This window comes from Perognathus longimembris, chromosome 9 (assembly GCF_023159225.1).
Source record: "Perognathus longimembris pacificus isolate PPM17 chromosome 9, ASM2315922v1, whole genome shotgun sequence".
Taxonomy (NCBI): domain Eukaryota; kingdom Metazoa; phylum Chordata; class Mammalia; order Rodentia; family Heteromyidae; genus Perognathus; species Perognathus longimembris.
Genome location: NC_063169.1, coordinates 23,235,755 through 23,240,600, shown reverse-complemented (window position 1 = coordinate 23,240,600; position 4,846 = coordinate 23,235,755).

Here is a 4,846-nt window from a genome sequence, read left to right as displayed (position 1 = left end):
CAACTGGTTTTTCTCAGGCTTATCTAAAGACATGATAAAGTAATTGACCTCTCACTAGCCTGGGTTTAGATTCCAATCTTTGTGACACTTTAAAGTTAACGTAAAAGCATATTCTAAGAATTGGTAGCCACATCCAGATATTGAGAAATTTAGTTCCAAATGTAAAAGCAGAAAATCATTCTAAATCTTTGGATGCACCTCATTCTCCTCACAAAATTGAACATTTTATATGTGTTTTTCATTAGTTATATTTGGAAAGAAACTCAGAAAAAGAGAGTAGTTATTTGATCTATGACTACATGAATGTAAGGGTTCAATAACTTTGTATTGAAGAAAGATTCTGTCCCAGAATTAAATTCTCATCTTCTTCAGAAGAAGAAAATTGCTATATAGCAAAATCATTTTCCAGTCCTCCATTAGTCTCCTATTGACACCACCATTTTAAACATATTCAAAGATCAGGATTAAAACCAACTCAGCTTTATTCTTTTAGCACCTTGCATTCTTTAGTCTGTTCAAGGAATATTTTTAAAGCACAAGCGAATTGAACTGACATGAAAGCTAGAAAGCTTGCATTTAGACTTGGCTCTACTAGCTGCTGCAACCCTAAGGTCTTTAAGGCCAAATGACAGCTGAATGTTCTTTGACTAATTTTGGAGCCAATAAACAATAAGTAGGTGAATAGGTTTCAGATTTAAAATCCAAATGTTTTCAAGAAAATATGGGGTGAATAACGTAATTGAACAGGGGAACAATGTGAACAAAGAGTTCATATAGTTTGGAAGTCAGATTTTGAAGGTATGCAAGGTTGATTTTTACTGGATCTCATTTTATATTAATTTAGTGGGTTAGTGAAGCTAATTATGTAGTGTTGAAAGTGATTCCAATACATTGAAATGCAGTAAGGAGTTTTGCATAAATATACAATTAATGCATTTACAAATCATTACCAAGTAAGTTATTGCTTTATTTGTAAAACATAAATGAACTTGTTATAAATTCATAGTAGGCATATGTTTGAATGTGTGCATGTGTGAGTATATGTGTGTGTGTACACAAATACAGCCATATCTAGTAGTCTATTTTGGATAGAGAAATATTGTGGTGATATGTATGTGTCTGAATATTATCCATTATAATACTACTTCTACAAATGCTAAATAAATTCTAAATGAAATTTTCCTAATTAATTCTAAGTTTTGCTTTTGATACCTCCCCAGAAACATATACTTGTTTACCCTCAGTTTTTTCAACATTTATATTTTCCTTCCATTAGTCACCATAGCTTATTAACTTTTATCAGATAGAAGAATGCACGTTCAGATAGCCAGAAATTCTTGAACTGTTACTATGGCTACAAACTGGCATATTTCATTTCACTTGGCATTTCAAATATCACTAAATGTTCAAAAATACTTTTAAGAGTATATGGAAATTAAAGACAGGCTGTTTTTTTATGCAAACACTAAAGCCACCTAGGTAAAAATCTAATTCAGTGTTTTTAAAAGATTCCTAATCTCAAACATTATCAATAATGTATTCATAGAAAATATGACCTTTAAGAAAATAAGTATAAAGAAGAGGTTATTACACTTTGGAAAATATAAATCATGATCAAATTAGAGTGAATTCAAATAAAATATGTCAACACTGCAAGACTGTTAAAGTGAATTTCTATAAAGAGTGGAACAAACCATCTAATATGAAATTCAAATATTTTCATGTGCAAGATTAATTATTAGGAAAGAAGAGGAAAACTGTGTGAAGACACTCAGAGCTCTGCTTTCTAAGGACATAGCCCCTCTTCTTTCCTGAACATTCTACATAATGCTCTGGTTCAGCTCTTTACATCCTTTGTCCTAAATAACACTCATCCTGGCCTCTGAGCCCCTAGAGGAAGGGGTGAAACATTGGAATGGTCAGTTTTCATCTCAGTCTTTGTAGTATAGCTGGGCACAGGCTTCTAGGCTTATCACTCACAGGAAAATACTTTCCCCAGAATTCTAAGAGTCATACTTTCATAATCTTCTATGTATACTCCAATATTAGGTCATGAAGAAATGGTGCTCATATATTCCAATTGACTATTTTTAAAAATCATTGAAATTAATTTTTTAACTGCAATTTTTTTTGTAATGACAAATATTAAACTCACTCCTGGAGTTCACTAGTGATAACCCTTTTGTTACTGTGGCTTCTTTTCAATCTTATTGTACTATACAAAGCTACTTGTGGGTATACTCTGTTGGAGGTCCATTCAGTGGCAGACAAAAGAAGGGAAGAAAATGCACTCATATAAATTGAGCTTATATGAACTTGTACTGGCAGTATGAAGATTATAGGTTTTCTTTAGGAAACAGTATTTGACTCCACCTTTGTCTTCTGAAAACCAAATGAGTCAATTGTGTGGATATAACTGCTGGCTTGCCCCCCCTCACCCCCAACCACTGTCAGTTTTGGGATTGATTTTAGGACACTGTCCCTGTGCTTCTTTTGTTCGAGGTTAGCACTCTACCACTTGAGCCATGGCACCACTTCTAGCTTTTTCTGCTTATGTGCCACTGGGGTATTGAACCCAGGGCTTCATGAATGCTAGGCAAACACTATTACTAAGCCATACTCCTAGCGTGGCCTGACTTTTATGTGAAATATGCTTAGTTTATTAGGTAAGGAAATCAATGGCATTTTTGCTTCTATTGCTTTTCATTTTCCTTTTCTTAATTATCATTTTCAAGAAAACTTAATTCTACAGTTTTCATTACTTATTCAAGAAAATATAAGTAAACTATTGATAATGACCTGACCATAGTCTCACTGAAATCCAATCTTCTTTCCAAGGAATGAATACAAATCTCTATTATAGGTTCAATTTTTTTCCCTGACCTCTTCTAAAGTCACAGCACAGAATGGATATGAATTAATAATGATTTTAATTATTATTCCAGCTTCAATTTTTAAGAAAATGTAAGAACAAGAGAAGTCCAGGAAGTTGATGTATCCAACAGACTTTCTTTGTCCTCTAATGATGACTTTCACACTTCACAGTGGGTAACTAAGCCCTGGTGACTTTATGTGAAAAATAACTTTTTATGTGTTGATTTAATTTCCCATTCTTATGACTGATCTGCCACATCACTCCTTCCTTTAGTGAAAGGGAGTTATGTTCCAGAAAACCAAATTTGGTTAACAGTCACAGTAAACAGAATTAAGTGTATTGTTAAGAATGCTTTCTTTAATACACTGTAAGTGTAAAATATTGACATGGGGAGAGGAGCTGTTTTCCAGCAGATCATTCATATTGGGTAAAGCACGCACTGAAGTATCACTTTCCAACAATTAAGAAATTAGCACTAACAATTATGTGTCATCTCTTCTCTAGAGCTCACAGCAAGCTTAGTTTATGCCTAATTAAGGCCTAAATCAGCAAAGAATCTGTGGCTACAGCCTGAGGGGGAATTCCTGTAGGCTACTTTCTAAGGCTTCCCCTTTTAAATTAGAATACAATATAATTTAAGTGATAAACTAAAAGAAAAGATGCTCTACACAATCACCTTAAAGTTGAGCCTTCGAATGTATGCAGACTTCTTCTTCCCAAATAGACCCATATTATATAATTTTAATTTCTTCACAAAATGACATCTTCAACTCAGTACTAAATTGTGTATTTCCTTCTCTTGAAAAGGGAAAGTAAACATTGAGTTTTGTATATCTGAAGCATTTGTTGATATATTAATTGAAATGCATTATTAAAATTAGTGCTAAAAAGGTTGGAGACAGAGAAAAGGAAATGAAATCTATAAATCAGTATCACATAGACCATTGTAAATATGTGTGTATGAAACACATGCATACTCACTATGTATTTAGATATATACCTGTATACATACCAAAACACAGACATAATGAATTTATCATGTGTTATGTTCTTGCATGAATTTTATCCTAATGTTGTATTTTTTTTGTAGCTGAAGAAACTGGAAATTAAAGTTTACAGTGTTGAAGACTTTCAAGCAGTTATACAGCTAGTAAAATGGCTGTTGAGGCGGGATGTAAGGAAAACAGGACAGACTCATACAAAGAAAAGGTCAATAGTTCAAATAAAATTCCTAATTTAGAGTTGCCTTTATGATTAGTTATGCCCTTTCAAAACGAATTTAACCCTAAAGGAATGTCTTATTTAAAAATATGAAACAAATGGCTCTAACAGTTTATCAAAAATTAGAAAAAGGTTCTTAATGCAATTTTTGTTTTTCTTTTACATTTCTTTGCATGACAAATTTAGAAAATATGACTAAGGGGATGTTTTCTCTAAAAGACAGAAATGAAAAACATTTATGCTATCAATATGGCACAAGAAAGAAACCAAGAAACCTCCATCTTATGGGCATATAAACAGCAATTCCTATATATTAGAACCTGCATACAAGAAAATTTCCATGTTTAACTAAACTAGTTTCATCCTCCTCCAGTTCCCAAGTTGGAAATCAACATATTCAAAGGAATAAAAACAAAAGGAAACTAGAGGAGGAAGCAGGAAAGAAACAAATTATATTTTTCTCTAATTAGAACTAGAACTTGGAAACAGAAAAACATATTTATATAAACCACATATTAATCCCAGGGCCTCCCATTCACTTTTAATTTGTACATTTGGTTTACCAAAGTATGCTTGGATTAGATGCCTCTCCATACAATGGGTTCACTACCCAAAAAAGTACTTTGATTCTTTTTCTCTGAGAAAGTAATATGCAAAAGTAAACCAGGTTAAAGTCTGAAGGCAAACTTAGAGCTTCCAGTTACACAAATGCATTCCAACACTTTTCAGAAACTTTTGAAAGATTGGCTA